The sequence below is a fragment of the Danio rerio genome, chromosome 22 (assembly GCF_049306965.1).
Source record: "Danio rerio strain Tuebingen ecotype United States chromosome 22, GRCz12tu, whole genome shotgun sequence".
Classification (NCBI taxonomy): domain Eukaryota; kingdom Metazoa; phylum Chordata; class Actinopteri; order Cypriniformes; family Danionidae; genus Danio; species Danio rerio.
This window is the reverse complement of record NC_133197.1, coordinates 2,071,062-2,083,182: the sequence shown is the minus strand read 5'-3', so window position 1 is coordinate 2,083,182 and position 12,121 is coordinate 2,071,062. Positions and strand designations below refer to the sequence as shown.

The 12,121-nt window shown below is 35.8% G+C and overlaps 1 pseudogene; it reads right to left on the bottom strand.

Annotated features, from left to right (window-relative positions):
• Window positions 1-5,373: 5,373 nt before the first annotated feature.
• Window positions 5,374-10,880, bottom strand: LOC137488992 (uncharacterized; annotated as a pseudogene).
• Window positions 10,881-12,121: the final 1,241 nt, after the last annotated feature.

Below are 12,121 nucleotides of genomic sequence, written 5' to 3'. Positions count from 1 at the left end.
TGATAGACACTTCACGCACTTAACGACCGCAGGTTCACTGTTGCCAACTATTTCCAACAAAAGGGCGCTAAGCTCTTTGTCATACGCTTATATGTTAATTTGCATATTACTGACGTCATCACGCTCTACCATTTCTGTTTGTTTAACAGCCATTAGTCAATAATAGAGGTATTTATATTTGCTCTTCGCTTTATATAAGCATGTCAATTTACCTCAATGTATTGCTGTTTGAATACAGTATATCAGTGTAGATGTGTAGTGAATTTGCTAATTTCTTAGACGTAATAAACTCAGACAAGTTTTGAAACTGTCTCTAAAATATCTGTGATTGTGAACAAGAAAATAATAAACGGTCAAATTAAATTGTTAAAATAAAGGAGAAGCAGATCGGGTTGACTGTACAAGGGGAATACCTTCACACTGCCGGTGCTAAATCATTTGCCGTCGGTATGAAGAGAGGTGATCTGCTGTCAGGCTCCAGGTGGGAGAGGCTGCTGTACGAGGAGGACTGGGCCGCCTGTCAGTGCTCTGAGGCGGGGGAGGGGCCGATCACCCACAGCTCATTGAGAGGAGAAGGGACGGTACAGTATGGACAAATGACAGTCTATAAAAATCTCTAGTAACACACAAAAAAGTTGCTAGATTTGTCGCTAGTCGCTTTTTAGAAAAAGACCGCTCGGGCGGTCTAAAAAGTCGCAAAATTTAGCGACCAATTCGCTAAGTTGGCAACACTGCGCAGGTTTGCTCTTGTAGTGGAAGGGGCGGAGCTTTCAGGCGCACATGTTGGATTACTTTATTTATTTTGGATTAAGAAAGCAAAATTCTCCTATGGGAGTGATTATAGCGCCTCCCGGTGGTGAATGCGGTAAAACTCAAGGCAGGTTTCATTTGGTACTTTATTTATTTAACTGATTTGACAACCGTCAAACATCATCAAAAATGTGAAATGGGTTTAATTTCCGCTTAGTAAATGAATATTAGCGCTCTGTTTAGGATGACACTACACACGTACTATACTGTTAAGTGTAAGTGCATGAGTGCATAGTGTGCCATTTGGGACGCAGCTCAAGAGAACAGGACTATGAGCGTTCATCCATCCTCTTCAGCTTTGGAGTTTTTTTTGTTTGTTTGTTTTCTTTATATTTATGTATCATTTCACTTAAATTTTTTTATTAAAATACATTTAAGTTGATTTGATTTTCTGGTGTGGATCTTTATTTGGTTTTAATACTTCATTGTTGAGCCAAGAGGTAGTAACAAATGGTCCGTGTATCTTTTGGTCATTGGATTGTTATTTTAGAAACGGATATTGAAGAAGGAAATACGAGGCGTTTTTTTTTTTTCTTTTTTTTATGGTAAAAAACTGAAAAGCAAAACCTAAAATTTATTTAATTTAAATTTTTTTTTAATTTGAAATAACAAAAAATAAAATCCCTAGAAAAAACAATGAAGGCTTGTTTTTTTTTATATTCCGAAACCAAATAGGCCGATTTCATTTACGGTGATGCAATGCTGCCACACACAGGCTAGCCTACTATGGGCTATTATTTTTTTTCCACTTAATAGTTATAAAAGGTATTTACTTGTGATCGCGGTTATATTTTCCTCATTAAGACTTTATATTTCTCATATAAGGGCCAGTTATTGGCTATTTATTTATTTTTGTTAGGCTAGTAAAAGCTACTGCCCAACACTGTTGACTGGCCTGCCTGCAGTCCTGAACTGTCTCTAATAGAGGATGTGGGGCGCATTTTGAAGCGCAAAATGCAACAGCAAAAACCTTGTACTGTTGCCCACCTTAAGACTTGTTTGAAGGAAGATTTGGGCAAAATTACACCTGAAACACTTCATCACTTGGTGTCTTCAGTACGTAAACGTCTTTTCAGTGTTGTGAAAAGGAACGGCAACATTACAAAAAGGTAGATGCTTTACTGATACAACATTTTTGAAATGTGTTGAAAGAGCCAAAAATTGAATAAATGTTTATTTAAAAATAAATAAGTCATGAGGAACACATTAAATAATGTTTGTTTTATTGTCTGTAATGAAATACAAACCAAAGTGCATTTACTAATCACTACTTACTTTTATTATTTGTTGTTTTTCACACTGCCCCGACTTTCTCTGATTTAGGGTTGTAATTGGGAATTGACACTGTGTGTAGATATGTTAGCTTTTCTGCTCCTGTGTTAGCATTTAGGATCCAAAAGTGGTAAAAGATATATTATCTTGTGAAGATTATCTTGAAAGAATGAACAGTGTTTGAACACATGCAATCATTGAGAAGCCTATGGGATATTAATCTCTTCTTAACCATAACCGCAAGTAATAACGAGAGGATGTTTATATAATGGATGTTCATCGCCTGTAATTCTGTTATTTGTTAGGCTGTACATGTTTTAACATGTATAAATCAAGCCTGTTCAGAAAAGAAAAGCTGTACACTTTCAATGACAGATATGATACATTTGTGCGTTTTTATTTGCTGTCATTTAAAAACTATATATTAATTCTTAAATCTTATTAAAACATAATTTAGTGTCAGCGCAATAGCCTAGTGGTTAGTGCACCGACGTATGATGCAATAGCACGTCAGGGCGTCATGAGTTCGTATCCCAGCTCGATGACATTTCCCTACCCCCCCCTCACTCTCTCTCCCACTTCGCTTCCTATCTAATAAAGGCAAAAATAAAACATAATTAAGTTTTTTTTCAGGAAAAGATGATTTTAGGTTTTTGTCTGTCAGCCGTTAAGTAAATAAAATATTACGTTTACTTTTTAAATCAAATATACATATGTAATAATCAAATAAATACATTGAAGAGTTCACAAAGTTTTAAAGTCGGTAGGGCTTTCTTATTTAGAGAGTGATACTACTAATCATAGATATATAATGAATCTTAAAGTTGCGTTTCTTATTAGTAAATTTACATTGATGAATGTAAAAAATTGTTAGCAAAAATAATTTATTAATTTTGCGTGTTTTTGTTGACCCACCGTTGTTCCCCTCTTGCATTGATGACGTCAGCACCGACGGGTTCATTGGCGCAATGGAAAGCTGTCAATATCGCGCGAAACAAAAATACTCTAGAGTGCAGACAAGCAAAAACAATCGTAAATGCACGTTAAACACCTTAAACATGTGAGGTAAAATTTTAATTAGGCACTTACAACGTTGTTAAAATGCACTCAAATAACTCTAGTGACAGACATTAAAATAAAATCTATTCCTGAGGAAACTAAAATTAGTACCTAAAATGTTTTTTCATAAAATGTAAGAATACAATTACTAAACAAAATAAATGAAAACACTAACATTAAATAAAAAATGCAAACATGTATCATTGATTCAAAAATTGACGATAATATCATTAGATTTATGGTCATGTAAAATGGTCACGTTAAAATGTCAGTAAACAATTATGCACACTTCACACACTTATTTGTATTATAAACAGGCAAGAGTCAGACTGCACTATGGTCAGCAGTATCTTCATAAAATCATTTTATTAAAATAAACAATCAACAAATGAATCCGTCATGACGGTCTCTACAAGTGAAGGCATTATCTACACACATTATGGATCTCCAATAACAACCCTAAATCAGAAAAAGTTGAGACATTATGGAAAACACAAATAATAAATAATAAATAAGTAGCGACTTCTAAATTTACTTCAGCTTGTATTTCATTACAGACAATACAACAAACATTATTTAATCTGTTCCCCATGATTTATTTATATTTAAATAAACATTTTTCCATTTTTGGTTCAAGCAACACGTTTAAAAAAAGAAAAAGTTGTATCAGTAAAGCATTTACCATTTTGTAATGTAGCCGTTCCTTTTCAACACACTGAAAAGACGTTCAGGAACTAAAGACACCAAGTGATGAAGTGTTTAAGGTTCAGAATAGGTTGCCTATTCTATTGCCTGATATAACCTATAAGCATATGTATATATATATATATATATAACCAGTAGGTTATTTTTTAATCAATACAAGTATTAAAAATGAGTAGGCTATGCAAGAACTTAGTGGGGTGATGATGCACACACAACTCATCCGCAGCTTTAGTGATAGTCCATTTTTAAAAGACATGGGATGCTTATCAGCATAATTAATTGTTCATTTTTATTTTAAAACACTATGACTTATTGAAATGTGCTTAGCGAACAACTGTACGGATGCCTCCCTCACTTGAAATGATTCGTGGTCAAACTTCGGGAAGTGGAAGCACAGGGTGGGCTTTTTATGTGGATAAACCTTATTAAACACACTGGGAATATCACAAGAACAACAATGGTGTGCTTCTTTTTTACTTAACGTTATTCGTTCATGAGTTATTTACAAGCTCCCTTACATATGCTAATGTACCACAAACAAGACGTTAATTTCACCAACCATTCCCATTTTATTAATGTGTATCCATATAAATGGCCCACCCTGTATTATGGTTTTAACATTATTAAAACTTTCATTTAAAAAAAAAAAGTTCAGTAAAGTAACGTAACGCTTGCATGTAACGTCAAAATAAAGGTTGTTCCATTTAAAACATGCTAACGAAAAATAAATAAATAAATAGCGAGAAATTATACGAGAAATGTGTCATCTTATTGAGGAAAAAATGTCCACTATCACTAGAAAATACCTTTTACAACATTATTAAGTGGAAAAAATAGTAGCCTATAGTAGGCTAGCCTGTGTGTGGCAGCATTGCGTCATCGTGAATGAGTCGGCCAATCTGGTTTCGGGATATAAAAAACAAGCCTTCATTCGTGTTGTTTTTTGGTGATTTTATTGTTTGTTATTCGTACTAAAAAATTTAAATCAAATAATTTTTACATTTTGCTGTTCCATTTTTAAAAATGAAAAAGAAAAACGCCTCGTATTTCAATATGTTTTTGAACTTTAAAAGGAAAATCAAAAGACGGCTCGTTTTTCAATATTCGTTTCTGAATGAAAATCCAATGACCAAAATATACACAGACCTGTTCCAGACCAGTTCAGTTCGATGACGTATGAGTCCGACATCGCCTGTAGACCCATTGAGCAACCGTCTTTTTACAGAAGCGGAACCGATTTAAAAAGTCAAGAGTGATGTGTTTAGTGTCGTAGAATAAAACATGAAAGTATCTTGAGTTTGTGTTTGCCACCAACCTTATTTCAGCCACTTAACCAAAATCCCATTCAAATAACCCACTGACTCTGGGACGAGGGAACCAGAACTGTTAACATGCTAACTGCCTACAGGTTTGTGCATACAAACTGACGTCATAGTTGCTCCAGTATACTGATAAGCCATGGTGGGCGTTTCCTATCAGTCATGCGTTGAACACAGTCAACCAATCACAACAGACTGGGTCATCAGACCAATCACCGCAGACTGGCATCACACAAAGCAAGGGTTTGGACAAGATTAATTACTGAACAAATCATTGTCGTTGGGATCATTAGGTGAAAATAACTGAGTATTAAAAAACATTGACAGTGTTCTTTAAGCTTATATTCACATCAGCCTGTTGTTGGAGACCCCAAAACCAAAATAGGGTCTTCTATAATGCATAACAGGGGCTGATTAACTGAGAAATCTGATGTTTGTGGATATAGAGTAGAGTTTTCAGGAAGGGAGATTTCATTCTGCTTTTTTTAACTCGTGATTTTTCTCTCCAGTGTGGCTCCTCTCATGTGTTTTCAGGTGTCCTGAATGTCTGAATGTTTTGTTGCAGTGTGAACACGGGTAAGGGAGCTCTCGAGTGTGGATCATCTGGTGTCGTCTCAAGCCTCCAGCCGTAATAAAAGTCTTCCCACAGTCAAAGCAGACGAACTCTCTCACGCCAGTGTGGATCTTCTGATGTTTTTTTAAATTTGACTGCAATATAAACCTCTTCCCACACTCAGAGCATGAATACGGCCTCTCGTTTGAATGAATTCTAAGATGGTTCTTCAGCTCTGAAGGCCTCGTAAATGTTTTTTTGCATTGATCACATTTGTGTGGTTTCTCTCTAGTGTGGATTTTCAGATGTTTTTCTAAAACTGTCGGGGTTGTTAAACTCTTTCCACACACAGGACATAAATAAAGCTTCTTGTTTGTGTGAACTCTAAGATGGCTCTTCAGCCCCGAAGGCCATAAATATGCTTTGCCGCATTGATCACATTGGTGTGGTTTCTCTCCAGTGTGGAGCAGCATGTGTGTTTTTAAGCTGTCTGAAAAATTAAATCTCTTGTCGCAGTGTGAACACTTGTACGGTTTCTCTCCAGTGTGAGTTCTCTCGTGGGATTTCAGGATTGCTAAACGATTGAACCTCATGTCGCAGTGTGAACACTTGAAGGGTTTCTCTCCACTGTGGATCATCATGTGAATCTTAAGATTAGATTTGGAGCTTAACCTCTTTCCACACTGAGTGCAGGTCAAACATTTCACAGCTGTTCTTTCCACTGAAAAATTATCTTCAGTCTCTGATTGAGTGTCTTCTTCACTCTTGACATGATGTTTCTCTTCATCTTCACTCAGTCCTTCACTCTCCTCCTTCACCATCACATCTGAAAATCAATCAAGTCACATTTTAAGAGTCTAGACTTGATCTGTACTGTAGTCAACCCTCCAGTTTTTCCCAGGATTCTCCTGTATTTTACAGTTTTATCCTGCTATCATCCCGTAAAGGTATTTCTCCTGTATTTTCAGTCTTTCTCCGAAGGGTGGCAGATAAACATTAAAGAGCCGATCCTCCCTATACGCAACCCATACTGCCGAACCACCAGGGAATTCCCTTGCTCTTAAATGTGAGTCTGTTCTGTGCTTTCGCTTTGTTTAGGCATGAAAACCCTGAAATAAATATAAAAACAGCAGGATTCCTTTTCATAACAGGTGCCGTCTCTCCTTCATATGCAATCCTCAAAACAGTCATATAGCAGTGCGTGACTGTCAGCTAACGTGCTCATAGTGATAAATAAACTCTGTTTCCCAAACAGATTCTGTACTTGTGATTTGAAGCGGAGCGAAACTCTATTTTGGGTGCGTGATTATGCAGACATACACACATTATTATTAATAGTAACATCTAAAGACGTCAATCTTGGTGGGGTTTTTCTGTCCTAAAATTTCATCCTAAATGAGCATCAAAAGTCAGGAAAGCAGTCGAATGCTTTCATTATAAGGTTAGATGTGTGCATTTTTAAACTGACACCTCTGTTATTTAATGTAATCAAACTAAAAAAAAAACTAAATAAATAAGAGATTCATTCGCTGCTTTTTAATCCGAATGTGTACGTTATACAGTGAAGAAACGGCTGATGAGATTTGATAGTTTGATTCTATTTAATTATAATAGCTATTAATTTTAATAGGCTGAACTGTTTGCTAATGTATTTGCTGCTATCTATTAACTATCTATTTTTTTCTTGTGTAAATAATAATAATAATAAAACATATTACTGACCATTTAATTCTTTATTTACTATGAAACAGCTGTTTTTACAATGAAACAGCTCCTAATGAGCATATTTGGGGATTTAAAAAAAAGGAGGGGGGGCTTATTATGGTGGGCATATCCCTTATTTTAACATCCCAATGTTGACAGGTATGACTTTAATATGATTATGAAAAAGAGCATTTAGCTTGGCTGGGATGTGTAAGTGGTCAAATAGGTTTGCACTTTTATACAGAAAAAAAAGGATTGAGCCCTGTAGTGGCAATTTTTTTAAGGAGGCTCTCTCAGTGGTCAAGACTATGGGCTCTATTTTGACAATCCATGTGCAAAGTGCAGGGCGCAAACGCATTAAGGGTGTGTCAGAATCCACTTTTGCTAATATAAGAACAGGAAAATACGATTTGCGCCGTGGCGCATGGTCTAACATGGTTGAGCCTATTTTCTTAATGAGTTATTGGTGTGTTTTGAGAATAAACCAGAGTCTCATCTCCCATTCCCTTTAAAAGTCAGTTGCAACGCACCATAGCACATTTGCTATGTACATGACGACTTTGTAAGTGGAAAAACTGATTGCTTTACTACTAAGAAAACAGTTAAACAGAGCATCTGCAGCGCGAGAATGAGAGGCCTCTCATTATATACTTTCACTTTCACTCTTGTGGATAGGGAAAACTTGTACGCACAGACATCAATTAGCCTATAAATAATTAATTTCGTTTGTTAAGCGCAAAGATTTGCTTCAAAACTATTTCTAAATTCAGTTCTAAATTCCAGCAAACGAATAAATGAACAATAATAATGAAGTGTGTTCAAAAACCTGAGTTATTTCCTAATACACATGCTGTGCCCCATATGATCTAAAACCTGACAGGTGGACAAATCTAAGCTTGTTTTTAATAAAACAAATATAAATATAGATATAATAAATAATACTGCTAATAATAATAACATTATACAAAAGCAAATTGTTATGAATGAACTGAAAAAGCCTCCCGAGATGAAGAAGGCATAAAGGCGGTGGTTTTTAAATTTATGTAGGCTAGAAAATAATATGTTTTGAAATATTTTAATCCTTTATATTTATATCCTATAAATATCCTTAATATATCCTATATATATCCTTAATATTTTAATTCTTTTTCATATGTAAAGATATTTGCGTATTGCTCCACATCTTGTGTGTATTAAGCAGTGTGTAAGCGAGGCGCATAACTAACGCGCTCTGCACTGGACAATAGACCAGCTTTGTTTTGGTCTATTGAAAAATCTATTATAGTTTCTCAAAAAAGCAACGCGCCAGCAATACACCTCAAAACAGCTCCTTTTTAGAGCAGAACACCTATGGGTGCACACTGCACATATGAGTGCAAATGCATTTGCTATTTAAACAGCGTGGCGCAAACTGAAACTAGCAAACAACTGAAAAGCTGAAACTAGCAAACAACAATTGCGTCGCTCCTTGCGCCAGGTGTATGATAGGGCCCTAATTTTTACCCAAAGTGTCTTTTTAAGTTTAAATCTTTGCAAAAAAGGTCACGCGATCATACATCAACGATGCAGAAAGAGTGTGTTCACTTTTCATCTAGTTTGTAATGGCCACAAAGTCATCAGCGACATACAGGATGAATCAGTTACATCAGCGCTAAACTTCATTTTTGACCATCTACATTACAACCTTACATCCCATCCGGACATGTAGTTTGTTAAATCACAATGTGCTTATCCAGATCTTGTCTGGTGATGAACAGAAGTTGAAGTGGTCACGCTTGGTCTGGCTTAAACAGTACATCCATGGAAGAATAAAAGAACCTGTATAATGTATATAAATGAATTTCCACCACAAGCCCCTTCATAGACATGATGACACATTTAAAGTTGTACTCTCACTAGTCGAGGTTGCGGTTATGTATTTTATGTATTAAAGCAATTATATAAGATAATGTGGAGTTTGCATGTTCTCCAGTGTTCACATGGGTTTCTTCTGGATACTCAGTTTCCCCCACAGTCTAAACACATGCAGTACAGATGAACTAAATAAGCTAAATTGGCCTTAGTGTTTGTGTGTGAATGTAAGTGTGTATGTGTGTTTCCCAGTGTTGAGTTGTGACTGGAAGGGCATCCGCTGTGTAAAACTTATGCTGGATAAGTTGGCGGTTCATTCCGCTGTGGCAACTTCGATTTATAAAGAAACTAAGCCGAAAAGAAAATGAATGGCTGCTCTTGCAGTTTATTGGTGGGGATCTAATTTAATAAAAAAATGTTTTACTTTGTGTAGGAATGAATGCAAACTTCTGGAAAAGGGGTGAGTAATGAATAAACACAAACCTATTAGTTCTTCAGTCTCTTCCTGTTTAATTCTGCAGGGTTCTGGATCACTCATCTTCTCACTGTCCTTCAATAAACTCTGTCTTTGTCTTTCACTGATGGCAGCAGAGCTTCAGGAGAACAAACACATTATGATGTTATATCTTGTGACACAATAGGTGATAATGTGAGTTTCTAAAGTCAGGTGATGCCAATAAAATGTTGTGCAACAGTTTTAAGCAGGAGATTTTTTTTGTGCAGCTGTTTATTTGTAAACAGAGAGGGAAACCCCTGTTTTCGAATTACAGTTTGCTCAAAAAATGTTTAATAAAGTTTTAAAAAAGGCTTTACGTCTTAATTAACCATTAATGGGAAAATACCTGATAGATATTCTATATCGTTATTTCTCCTAAAAATACCAGGATATTATATTTTGCCTATATCACCCAGCCCTACTTAGCCTGCTTTCTCGAGTTTGACAAACCTGCCATTTTGAAACAGAAAACCCAGGGTTTCTCTCATTACAGAGTTAACAAACTTTGAGTTTTCACCGAAACATCCTTTCAAAAACGGGACCCAGCTCATTTTATACAGCGTGTTTGCAGGATGAACTCATCACTATTGTAACAAAAAATGCATTTATACCAGTATATAGTTTTATCAAGTATTCACACCAATAAAGTAATCAGGTTGTCAGCAGTCGCGCGTCTGTACAGAAACCGAGAAACCAGAAAAACCGTTAAAATAAAGGGCGCCAAAAACTAACGTTTTTTTCTGGATTAAAATTTGCTTATCTGCCGCAGTATATTGCCACTGTTTGCCTTCACAGATCTTTACAATATTACTAACACAAACGCTGATAAACTCAAACACACAAAGTTAAAAAAAGTAAAACAAACACATTCACTCATATTGTCCTCTCAGAGCTCCTCTCTGCCTGCTGTATTGTTTTGGTCAGCAGACACACAGATAGAGGTGAACTCAATGCAGAAACTAGTCGCAGATTGTCGCTTTAATAAACTGTAAAGTGTGTTTTATTGTTGTGTAAACACGAGAAAAAGCGTCAACGACTCACCTCAGCTCTGCAGACTCGACGCTGAATGAACGCGTAAGCACTGACGTCATCACGGCGAGGCGGGAGCTACGAAAAAATCGTCAAAAACGCGCGAAATAAAAACGCTGCAGACAAGCCAAAACAATCGCTAACGCATGTAAAGGTGATTTACAGTTTTCTTTCTCTGATGTTGTGAACTTTATTTTACTAATGGGTAAAGTAAGTGGTAAAAATGCAGACCCTCTTTTAGATGTTTTCTTTCTGAGGTAGAGAAAATGGCTCAAAGCTACTAATACTTCAGAAACTAAAGTGAAATAACTGCTCTCTGTACTTCATTTTCAGAATATTCATTGTTATCATGTTGTTTTTCCTTTTATGTATGTCTTTTGTACTGCTCCTTGTTGCAGTTGTAATAAAGATTTTAATGGTAAACATGCCTTGCGATGTTGATTGTTCTGTTTTGTGATGTAAACTTTTTTGCAACAATAAAAAAGTAAGAAGGAAAGAAAAAAACGCTAAACCATGTTAAAAAAAGACCTTAAAAATGTGAGGTGAAACTTTTAATGAGGCATTTAAAACGTTAAAATGCACTCTAATTTAAAAAGCAAACGTATAGGCATATGCTTCATGAGTGACAGACAAATGACTAATTATCCATTCCAAAAAATGATGAAAAAAATCATTAGAAATAATTTTATTGTAAAACGTTCATGTTAAAATGTCAGTTAAGAATTATATACACTTTACACACTTATTCACACATATATATTATGAAGAACAGGCAAGAGTCAGACTGCACTATGGTCAGCAGTATCTTCATGAAACTGATTTATTAAAATAAATGATCAACAAATGAATCTGTCATGGCGGATTCTTCACTTCTAAAAGTGAAGGCATTATCTACACACAATATGAATCTCTAATTAGATAAACACTACAAACTATAAAACACTACTTACGAAAATACTGAACCAAAAAACAGACAAATCCAAACGCCCGACACAAGCTGTAAAAGTGGGCTTCATTCCAGACCAGTTCAGCTCGATGACGTATAATGAGTCCGACATCGCCTGTAGACCCATTGAGCAACCGTCTTTTTACAGAAGCGGAACCGATTTAAAAAGTCAAGAGTGATGTGTTTAGTGTCGTAGAATAAAACGTTAAATTATCTTGAGTTAGTTTGCCACCAACCTTATTTAAGCCATTTAACCAAAATCCCATTCAAATAACCCACTGACTCTGGGACGAGGGAACAAGAACTGCTAACTGCTTACGGGTGTTTGCATACAAACTGAAATCATAGTTGCTCCAGTATATTGATAAGCCATGGTG